Below are 12,795 nucleotides of genomic sequence, written 5' to 3' on the forward strand. Positions count from 1 at the left end.
AAGCAAATGGACCAAAAAAGAAAGCAGGAACAGCTATACTTATATCAGATAAAACAGATTTCAAACTCAAAAAGATAAAAAGAGACCCCAATGGTCACTACATTATGATCAAGGGGACAATACTTCAAGAAGAAATAACACTCATTAACATATACTCACCAAACGAAGGAGCACCAAAATATATCAGACAACTGTTATCCTCTCTGAAAACAGACATCAGAGAAAACACATACGTAGTGGGAGACTTCAACACACCACTATCAACAATGGATAGATCAACAAGACAAAAAATAAGTAAAGAAACCAAAGCTCTAAATAAGGACCTAGAGCAATTGGGCTTAACAGACATCTATAGAACACTAAACCCCAAAAAAACGGAGTACACATTTTCTCAAGCGCACACGGAACATTCTCCAGGATCGATCACATACTGGGGCACAAGACAAACATCAACAGATACACCAAGATTGAAATATCAACCATCTTTTCTGACCATGAAGGCATCAAACTAGAAATAAACCATAAAAAGAAGGCAAGGAACTTTCCTACCTAATGGAGATTAAAAAACACACTACTGGAAGACCCCTGGACTAATGAGGAGATCAAAGAAGAAATTAAAAAATTCTTTGAATTGAACGACAAGGAGGACACCAATATCCTAAATGTATGGGATGCAGCAAAAGCAGTAATAAGAGGAAAATATATAGCAATAGAAGCTCACATCAAGAAACAAGAAAGAACTCAAAGAAACAACCTAATCTCGAAGCTCAAAGATCTAGAAAAAGAACAACAAAAAAACCCCAAAACCAGTAGAAGAAAAAGAAATAATAAAAACAAAAGCAGAAATAAATGAAATTGAAACTAAAAAAATAATCCAAAAGATCAATGAAACCAAGAGCTGGTTCTTTGAAAAAATCAATAAAATAAACAAACCCCTAGCCAGGCTCACAAAGGAAAAAGGGAGAAAGCACAAATAAACAGGATCATCAATGAAAGAGGAGAAATCACAATGGACACAGAAGAAATCAAAAGAATAATCAGTAACTACTATGAACAGTTATATGGAAACAAGTTTAACAATCTAGAGGAGATGGACAAATTCCTACAACTCTACAATCACCCAAAGCTAGATAAAGAAGAAATAAAACACCTAAACAGACCAATTACAAGCAGCGAAATTGAAATGGTAATCAAAAACCTCCCCAAAAACAAAAGCCCAGGACCTGATGGATTTACAAATGAATTCTACCAAACATTCAGAGACGAATTAGTGCCTATCCTTCACAAACTCTTCCAAAAAATTGAGAAGGAAGGGACAATACCAAACACGTTCTATGAAGCCAACATTACACTAATACCAAAACCAAACAAGGACAACACAAAAAAGGAAAACTACAGGCCAATCTCCCTAATGAACACTGATGCAAAAATCCTCAATAAAATTTTAGCTATCAGAATCCAACAATGCATCCATAAGATAATTCACCACGACCAAGTAGGATTCATTCCAGGGACACAAGGATGGTTTTAACATCCGAAAATCAATCAACGTTATCCAACACATCAACAAAAAGAAATATAAAAACCATATGATAATATCAATAGATGCTGAGAAAGCTTTCGACAAAGTGCAAACACCCATTCATGATAAAAGCCCTTGAAATTCTTGGGATACAAGGAACATACCTCAACATCATAAAGGCCATCTATGACAAGCCAACAGCCAGTATCATTCTCAATGGTAAAAAGCTGAAAGCAATTCCATTAAGATCTGGAACAAGACAAGGATGTCCACTCTCACCACTGCTTTTCAATATAATACTGGAAGTCCTAGCCAGAGCAATAAGACAAGAGAAAGACATTCAAGGAATCCAAATAGGAAAAGAAGAAGTCAAACTATCACTATTTGCAGATGATATGATAATATACATAGAGAACCCCAAAAAGTCCACAGAAAAAATAATTCAACTCATCAATCAGTTCAGTAAAGTGGCAGGATACAAAATCAACACGCAAAAGTCAGTAGCCTTCCTATACACAAACAATAAATCTGAAGAAGAAGAAATCAAAAAAATCCATCCCTTTTGTTATTGAACAAAAAAAATCAAATATTTGGGAATAAATCTAACAAAAGAGGTAAAGGACCTATACAAAGAAAACTATAAAACACTGTTAAAAGAAATAGAAGAAGACACAAAGAAATGGAAAGACATCCCCTGCTCATGGATTGGAAGAATAAACATTATTAAATGCCATTCTTCCAAAAGCAATATACAGATTCAATGCTATTCCAATCAAAATTCAATGTCATTCTTCAAAGAAATAGAACAATTATTGATGAAATTCATATGGAATCACAAAAAACCCCAAATAGCCAAAGCTCTCCTGAAAAAAAAGAAGGGAATGGAGGCATCACACTCCCAGACTTCAAACTCTACTACAAAGCCTAATCATCAAAACTGCATGGTATTGGAACAAGAACAGACATACAGACCAATGGAATCGAATAGAAAATCCAGAAATAAACCCACAGATTTATGGTCTACTAATCTTTGACAAAGGAGCAAAGACTATGCATTGGAGCAAAGAAAGTTTGTTCAATAAATGGTGCTGGGAAAACTGGGTCGCTACATGCAAAAGAATGAAGCTTGACCACTACCTCACACCATACACAAAAATCAACTCAAAATGGATTAAAGAACTAGACATAAGACCTGAAACCATAAAATATATAGAAGGAAATATAGGCGAAACACTACGTGATTTGCACATCAAAGACATCTTTACAGACACATCACCCAAAGCAGTGATAGTGAAGGCAAAGATCAACAGCTGGGACTACATCAAATTAAAGAGCTTCTGCACAGCAAAAGAGACAATAACAAAAACAAAGAGAAACCCCACCAACTGGGAGAACATTTTTGCACCCAACACTAATGATAAAGGACTGATCACAAAAATCTGCAAAGAGCTGATGAGACTTAACAACAACAAAAGAAAAGAATCCAGTCAAAAAATGGGCAGAAGAGCTAAAAAGAAACTTCTCTGAAGAGGAAATGCAAATGGCCAACAGGCATATGAAAAAATGTTCAACATCACTTGTCATCAGGGAAATGCAAATCAAAACTACCATGAGATACCATCTTACACCAGTGAGAATGGCACATATTAAAAAACTAGCAACAACAAATGTTGGCGAGGGTGTGGAGAAAAAGGAACTCTCCTGCACTGCTGGTGGGAGTGCAAACTGGTCCAACCACTGTGGAGAGCTGTGTGGAGATTTCTGGACCTACTAAACATAGAGCTTCCATATGATCCAGCAATTCCACTCCTAGGTGTTTACCCAAAGGACACAGAAACATCAATTCCAAAGAACACCTGCACCCCTATGTTTATAGCAGCACTGTTTACAATAGCTAAGCTTTGGAAACAACCCAAATGCCCAAAAATAGATGACTGGATCAAGAAGATGTGGTACATATATACCATGGAATATTACTCAGCATTCAAAAAAGATAAACACATGCAATTTGCAGCAACATGGATGGCACTGGAAGGGATCATGCTCAGCGAAATAAGCCAAAAAGAAAAAGAAAAATACCGGATGGTCTCACTCATAGCAGGAATCTAGAAAACTTAAATAAGGGACCAGGAAAACGAGTAACTATAAGAAAGTGAAAATCAAAATCAACAAAAAACTACGAACCAGAGACACTTTTAGGGGGGCGGGGGTGGGAGGGGAGGGATTGGGGTCAGAATGGGGGGCTGCAATTGTATGGGGAATATAAAAATAAAATTTATTATAAAAAAAAAAAATAAAAAAATAAAAAAAATAAAGTCAACTAATTTTACAGTATAAAGAATAAAGGACCCACTATAGAAAGTGCTTTTATTATGTTTAAGCTTTCATTCAAGATTTTCCATATTTTTTTCTACTTACAGACTGATTATTGATTCTTTTAAAAATAACTCTGTAGTGAATGAACTGTTTCCAGGAGCCTTTAGTTTTCCCTTTGACTCTTTTGACTGTTTTAAAAGTTATGCACACATAGATGATCAACCTAATCATCCCCAGACACAGGAAAATCCTCTTCCTAATGTTTCATATTTTTTCTTTGATATTTTATTATTTTGATATTTCCTATGAATAAAGTTCTTTTTTGGCATTGCTTAAACAGAATACATGTTTTTGCTTTTGTTTATTTTGTGGAACACATGCAGTGCAGCTCAAAATTCAAGACAGCACAATAAACAACTATAACATAGACTCTGGAGACATAGATTTAGGTTTCTTATCCTAACTTTGCTTGTATTAATTGTGTGAAATTAGGCAAGTTATTTAATCTCTCTGTTCTTCATTTTGCATGGTAATCATACCTATGACACTGGACTTAGAAGATTCTTAAAAGATATGTTAAATTTCCACTGCAGGGAGTACACCTAGAAGTTAACTGGTAAATGATACTAGTAAGATAATAATTGTGGGTTGTATTAAACAATGAATGTGTTCAATTTCTTGCAGATATGCTCTGTAAATAACTACACTTTTTGGATCTAAAAACCATAAGTGAACATTGTTTAAAAATGAACAATGATGTAAAAAATATATGAATTAAAAAAAATAAAAACCATAGTGTCTATTGTTTGTATGTTTTCACATATATCCCTTTGTTGATTTTATGAATATTAGATTTCACCCTTACCACTCAATCGGGAGAAAATTATTGAATGGGCACCGAGTGCCAGTCACTGTTTAAGTGATCAGGAGTCGAAGATGAATAAGGCAGGACCTTGTACTTAAAGAACGCTTGAAGATCCAGAAGTAAAGACACATTTTATCAACCTCTATACTAAGGAGAAGTGAAAAATATTGATGATTATCACCTGAATTATGTGTTTGCATTTTGATAAATGGCATCTAAAATTTTTCTTCATATGTTACAAAGTAGAAAAATGAAAAAATACCTTTTTGCTTTTCATTAATCTACTTCTATGGGTGCAGACAATGAACATCAGAGAAAAAAGGCACCTACCAACATTATATTATAAATTCTCTCAGTATTTCTTCTTGTTTTTATTGCTTATTTACATTTCTTGACATTTTGATGCGAGTAAAATATAGTACCACAGTCAAGTTGCTCTCAGTCATGTCTACAAAGGAAAAGTTATTCAATAAACATTAAAAAAAAGATAAAAGAAAATTCTAGAAGCCAATTCACTGCTAATATAGCTTTGAGTGTTTATTTTTTTTTTCTTTACCTTGGTTAAAACTGCATGTAATAGTGTGTTTAAGTAATATTATTTTGTTGTTGTTATTGCCAAAAAATTATGAGTTGGAACAATTAGAGTAATCACAGGCTGCCCAGTGGTCTTCAATGACTGTGTGGGGGGAGGGGAGGGATGCTTGCCTTAGTACATAATAGCTGATCAGTTCATAAAGTTATTCCGTTTGATCCATATTCTCAATGGAAATAGTCCAAATTCTCGGAGCATGGGCTGGTTGTACAAAGTCCTTTTTGTATCATCCCAACACCACAGTTCTGGACTATGAATATGGAACTGCTCCAGTTTCTTTTTGGTACAAACTGGGATAAATGATCCTCTTGAATTCAACTTTAGATTACTTTTAGTTCCCAAATTTGATTTTGGTGATGGAGTGAGATCATGGTCTAGTTTCATTCTTTTGTATGCAGCTACTCAATTTCCACAAAACAATATAATGAAGAGACTGTCTTTTTTCCAGTGTATGTTTTTGGGTCATTTGTCATAGATTAACTGTACATATAACTGTGGGTTTATTTCTGGGCTCTCAGTTCTATTCCATTGGTCCATGTGTCTGTTTATATTCTAGCACCAGGATGTTTTAATTATTGTGGCTTTATAATATAGCTTGAGGTCTGAAGCTTCCATTCCATTTCTTTTTTATCAAGGTTGATTTTGTTGCTCAGGGTCTTTTTTGGTTCCATATGCCTTCAGTAGAGTTTGCTCCAGTTCATTGAAAAATGCCATTGATATATTTACTGGGATTGCATTGAATCTGTATATTGCTTTGGGTAGTATGACCATTTTGACAATATTTATTCTTCCAATCCATGAGCAGGGACTATTTTTCCATTTTTTGTGTGTTTTCTATTTCCTTCAACAATGTCTTATAGTTTTCTTTGCATAGATCTTTTACAACCTTTGTTAGGTTTACTGTTAGGTATATATTTGTTTGTTTGTTTTGGTATAATTTAAGTGGGATGGCTTTCTTAATTTCTTCCTTTTCTGATTTTTTTTTGTATATGGAAAGCAAATTATTTTTGTAACCAAATCCAACATTAAAATGATCATATACCATTAGCAAGTAGGATTCATACCAGGAACACAAGGATGGTTCAAAATACAAAAATCAATCAATGTAATTCACCACGTCAACAAAAAAAGAAAAATAAAAAATATATATAATCATATTATATCACTAGATGCCGAGAAAGCATTCGATAAGACCTAAATCCATGTAGAGCTTTAAACCCTGCCTTTTGGTGTACTGATAATCTCCTTAATGAACACAAACACAAAAATTGTGAATAAAATCCTAGCAAACCAAATGCAACATTAAAAGGACCCGTAGGGCCTCCCCGGTGGCGCAGCGGTTGAGAGCTGGGTTGCGAAGCTGCCCGCAGCCTCTGCAGCGCGGGTTCGATCCCCGGCTGCTCCCCAGCCACCGGAGGAGGGTCCCACATGGCGCGCAGACCTCTCCTGCCGCCTGCTGCTCCCCTCAGCAGTGTACTTCGGTCCTTCTGCCTGCTCTGCTCCCCGCTCTGGCTCTGGTGAATTCTCTCACCCTCCCGCGCTTCTGACTGTACCCAGTGCATGAATAAACAAAACAAACAAATAAATAAAAATAAATAAAACTTCTAAATAAAAAAAATAATAATAATAAAATAAAAGGACCAGTAAAGGGGGCTTCCCTGGTGAAGCAAAGGGTTAAGACACAACCTATGAAGCTGTCCAGAGCTGTTGCAGCATGAGTTTGATCCCAGCCGGCCAGGGAGCTAACTCACACAGCACAGCAGACCTCTCCTGGCTCGCCTGCTGCTCCCCTTAGGAGTGTATTTCAGTCAATCTGCCTGTGCTATTCCCCACTATGTCTCTGGTGAATCCTCTCACTCCCCACACCTCTGGCCTGTACCCCAGCTATTGTATGCATAAATAAATAAATCTTTAAAAAAATAAAATTTAAAAAAATAAAAGGACTGGTAAAATATCGTACATTCAAACCTATATCATTGGTGAATTGGCTTCTAGAATTTTCTTTTACCTTTTTAAAAAAATGTTTATGAAATGATTTTTCCTTTGCAGAACTGAGAACAACTTGACTGGAGGACTATATTTTACTCCCATCAAAATGCAAGACACATAAAAAAGCAGAAGAAGAAGTCTCTTTGCTGAACTGTCAACTTGTTTCAATTAGTTCTTCCATGAAATTGTCAGTGTTCTTTATGTATAGTATCATATCACCTGAAAATAATGATATTTACTACTTTCCCAGTTTGGATTCCTTTCAAATGTCTTTCTTACTCAAGCTAGAAATTCCAAAACTATATTGAACAGCCATGGTGAGAGTGAACATCCTTATCTTTTACCAGATTTTAGTGGGAAAATTTTCAGGTTTTCAGCATTGAGAATGATATTAACCATGGGTTTTTTGTAAATGGCTTTTATTATGTTGAGGTATGTTCCATTTATCCTCAGTTTTTTGAGGGTTTTCAGTATAAATGGATGTTGGATCTTATCAAATGCTTTCTCAGCATCTGGTGACATGATTATATGTTTTTATCTTTCATTTTGTTGTTGTGTTGAATTATGCTAATTGATTTTTGGGTGTTAAACCTTCCTTCTGTTCCTGGTATGAGTCCCACTTGCTCATGGTGTACTATCCTTTTAATGTTGAATTCAGTTTGCTAGATTTTATTCATGTGTTTGTGTTCATTAGGGAGAATAGTCCGTAATTTTCCTTTTTTTCATTGTTTTTGTTTGGTTTTGATATTAGAGTAATGTTGGCCTTTTACAAAAAATATTTGGAAGTAATCTTTCTTTTTCAATTTTTTTTGAAAGAATTTGAGTAAAACAGGCATTAATTCATCTTTGAAGTTTAGGTAAAATTCACTTGTGAAGTCATCTGGTCCTGGACTCCTGTTTTTCAGGAGGATTTTGAATGTTCTTTCCATTTCCTTGCTTTTCATTGGTTTGTTCAAGCTTTCTATTTCCTTCCTATTAGGTCTCATATGACTGTATAATTCTAATAATTTGTCCATCTATTCTAGGTTATTGAATTTGTTAAGTGTATAGATGTTCTTGGTAATTGCTAATTATCCTCTGAATTTCTGCAGCATCTGTTGTCACTTCTCCTCTTTCATTTTTGATCATAACTTATTTGAGATTTCTCCCTTAATTTCTTGCTAAGCCTTGATAGAAATTTGTCTATTTTGTTTATATTTTTTCAAAGAACCATCTTTTGATTTTGTTGATATTTTGGACTATCTTTTTAATTTCAATTAAATTTACTTCTGCTTTGATTTTTACTACTTATATTCTACTACTGCCTTTCATATATTATGTAGGCCTATGTTCATTGAAACAATATTTACAATAGCTAAGTCATGAAACAAACCTAAATGCCCATTGACAGATGGCTTGATAAAGAAAATGTGGAATATTTGCTCAATGGAATACTACTCAATTAAAAAAAAAAGTTGAAATAATATATTTTGGGACAAAATGGATAGATCTGGAGGTGATTATGCTAAGTCAAATAAACCAGAAAGTGAAAGACAGTTACTGGATGGTTTTACTCTTTTGCAGAATATAAATCACCAAAGAAAATAAACTGACAAAGCACAGCAGAAACAATTCTAAGAATAGGAAGGGATAATATTAAGTGAAACTAGTCAGAAGGAGAACGATAAATACCTGCTGGTGTAAATTACATGTGGAATATAGAAGAACAAAACAAAGAGTCAGAAATATCCAAGCCAATATCTAGCCCCTGAAAGCTAAGTGTGGAATGGAAGTAACCAGAGGGAGAGGGAGAGGGAGATAAATAAGGGGAAGGATGAGAAGAAAGAGGGTAGGGAGCACAATAGGCTATGGTAGTGGACTATGAGTTCTTTGGTGGTAGGTACATTATGGCAACAACACCTGCAGAGGAGGGATCCTACACTCCTATAATGCAAGCAATGATATAAACCAATATTAACCAACATTTAAAATATTTAAAATAAATTATTAAATTCTGTGAAAATATATACCGGTTATAAGAGAGGATTGAGGGTAGAGAGTAGGGATTAGTGGAAAGATGGTGATAGGACATTGGCACTGGAGCTTTGATGGTGGATGAGTGAAGCATGGAACATATGAATGTGTGAAGTTGTACTCCCAAATGGTATAGCTATATAAATGATTGACAAATCAATAAAATTTGAGAGAGAAAGCAGTGACAGAAAATAATAAATGCTGGAAAAGTTAGAGAAATTGGATCTTCATGCACTGCTGGTGGTAATGTGAAACTGTACACAACTTTGAAAAACAATCTGGAAATTTGTGAAATGATTCAGTATAGTTGCCATATGACCCAGCAATCCCACATCCAAGAGAAATGAAAACATAGGTCCACACCAAAACTTCTACATGAATATTCATTGCAACTTTATTCACATCCAAAATAAAAAAAGTGTTCAAATATCCCCATCAACTGATGAATGAGAAGATAAAACATGTTCTATTTATACCATGAAATATTATGCAACCATAAGTAGTAATGAAGTATTGACACATGCTACAACACAAATGAAACTTGAAAACATTATGCTAAGTGAGAGAAACCAGTCACAAAAGACCACATATTGTGTGAGTCCATTTATGAAATGTCTAGAATAGACAAATCCATAGAAACAGGAAAGTAGATTAGTATTTATCTGGGCCTGGGGCAGAGAGGAATAAAGAATGACTGCTGATGGACCCAGGGTTTCTTTTGAGGGGTGATAAAATTTATTGTGGTGATGATTGCATAACTCTGAATATACTAAAAATCAATGAATTAATACTTTAAATATTATGTGAATTGTACTTCAACAAAGCTATTATAATTTTTTTAAAGATTTATTTATTTATTTATACAAGCACTGGGTACAGTCAGAAGCGCAGGAGGGTGAGAGGATTCACCAGAGACAGAGCGGGGAACAGAACAGGCAGACAGACAGAGGACACTGTTGAGGGGAGCAGCGGGCGGTAGGAGAGATCTGTGTGCCATGTGGGCCCCTCACCCGGAGGCCAGGGATCGAACTGGTGCTGCAGAGGCTGCGGGCAGCTTTGCAACCCAGCGCTCAACCGCTGCACCACCGGGGAGGCCCTATAAAATTTTTTTTAAAGAATTTAAATATTGAATCCTCATAACAAAAAAAAAGTTTTATAATTATGTTTAGGGATGGATATTAACTAGCCTTATTGTTATGATCATTTCACAATATACAAAAGTATTGAATCAATCTGTACTCCAGAAACTAACAATGATATATGACTATTGTATCTCAATTAAAAACATTCAGACTTTGATGCAAGATTGTTGGTGTGAATTTTTGTTCTGCCATTTACTGTGTAAACTTGCACTAATTACTTAACCTCTCTGTGCCTCAGTAATTCCATGTGTCTGATGGTAATCATACCTACCTTATTGGGTTATTAAAACTTCTATTTATTTATTTAAAATTATATCTTTTTAATAATAAATATTATTAAAATTATGTCTTTTTTAAAGATTTATGTATGCATACAAGAACTGGGGTGCAGGCCAGAGGTGCAGAGGGTGAGAGGATTCACCAGAGACAGAGTGGGGAGCAGAACAGGTAGATCTACTGAAATATACTGCTGAGGGGAATAGCAGATGAGACAGAAGAAGTCTATTGTACCATGTGCGTCATCTCCCTGACCAGGGATCAAACTCATGCTGTAGTGGCTGTGGATAGCTTTATAGTGCTGCAACTTAACTCCTTATGCCACCAGGAAGGCCCTATTAAAACTTTTAAAAAGTTAATACTTACAACATACTTAGATTTATTCTTGGCATGTTGGTTTTTTTTTTTAATGTTGACTAGATTTTTTTATCATTTTTTAAAAATTCCATTTTAATGAGTCAATCATTAGATATTAGGTACTCACACTTCCTCCTTAGGTCCTGATAAAGAGAAAGATATAGACTCTGATGCAAGAGTAAGCATGGCAGGCTGCAGTGTCAGCAAGGTATCAATTTGGTCAGATGGATAAAGGAGAGTCCAGGAGCCTTCAGTGGATTTTTCAGGCTTTAATGCTCTCTCAGGGAACCAGGGACACAGGCACAACGGGCAGGGAGGTAGGCATGGAGGCAGGCTTGGGCCAGGTGGGGAAGCTGGGGGACAGGCAGGCAATCGAGTCTCCCAGCCCCACACAAATCTTTATGCTCTTTCTCTGGTCTCTCTCTGGCGTTTTTTCTCTCACATATGTCTTGTGGCCCTTCCTCTTCTGTAGTCACACCACTTGTCTGTCCTCTCCCTTGCAACATCTCTCACCTGACTATAGGCTCAGGTGTGCACACTTATGCATGCCCACAGCCATGCTCCAGGTGTCCACACTCACGCCCACGTTCCTGGGCACCTTCTGCATTAACACCATCAAGGCCGCAGGTGACAGCCACAGAGTCTAGTGGTATAAAAAACCTGATTCATTCATCTACCCTACACAAATACAGAGCTACCTTATTTTTTTTTTCAAATGAAGAAACATTGCTTTACAATATTGTATATGATTTAGAGGCACAGGATCTCAACTTTCAGGTGGATCTTATCATACCACATTCACCACCAAGACACCCACAGTCCTCTACCTTTGTCCATTGTTCTCCCCCTCGCTTCCCCATCTTATAGCCTCAATTCTATAGTTGGGTTTCTAGATTTTTTTTATTGGTTGCATTTTGTTTCTTTATATTTCACATATAAATGTTACCATTGGTACTTGTCTTTCTACTTCTGACTTACTATGCTTAACATAATTCCCTCTAGTTCCATCCATGTTGTCATAAATGAAAATAGTTTATCTTTTTCTTTTTTTAAAGATTTATTTATTTATGCATACAAGAACTGGGACACAGGCCAGATGTGCGAGAGGGTGAGAGGATTCGCCAGAGACAGAGCGGGGAACAGAACAGGCAGACTGACGAAATACACTGCTGAGGGAAGCAGCGGGCGAGAAAGGAGAGATCTGCCCCGCCATGTCGGTTGCTCCCTGACCGGCAGGGATCTAACCATCACTGCAGAGGCTGCAGACAGCTTCACAGTGCTGTGCTCAACTGCCTGTGCCACCAGGGAGGCCCAGTTTATCTTTTTCAATAGCCGAGTAATCACTTCTCGGCCTTTTGGCTAAGATCAAGTGTAGTATCAATAGCCGAGTAGTATTCCGTTGTATATACTCTTGTTTCTGCAATAGGATAATTTCTGGAAGTGAGGAGCAATGAGATGTTCCAAGTTTTACAAATATTATGAAAGTGTAGCTTTTCTTTTTCTTTTACTATTATTATGTAACTTTAGGGAAGTCACACCAAAACAAAGATTTATTACTTTTCTTTTTTTCATTGTCAATCTCATATATAGAGTTTTATAAGGTTTTCAGATTGTTTAGGAGTTCAAAGTCTCCCCAAACTTTTATAGACTATCGGTAGCTGAGTATTACTTGCAAAAGTTTTCAGCTTTCATTGTAGATATACACTCATGTGGATGACCCTCT

General features: G+C 36.0%; 1 pseudogene; it reads left to right on the top strand.

The window, feature by feature from the left end:
- The first annotated feature begins 12,411 nt into the window (after nt 1-12,411).
- Nucleotides 12,412-12,590, top strand: LOC119246866 (U2 spliceosomal RNA; annotated as a pseudogene).
- Nucleotides 12,591-12,795: the final 205 nt, after the last annotated feature.

The sequence above is a fragment of the Talpa occidentalis genome, unplaced genomic scaffold (genome assembly GCF_014898055.3).
Source record: "Talpa occidentalis isolate TD23 unplaced genomic scaffold, MPIMG_talOcc4v2.1 talOcc4.15, whole genome shotgun sequence".
NCBI lineage: Eukaryota > Metazoa > Chordata > Mammalia > Eulipotyphla > Talpidae > Talpa > Talpa occidentalis.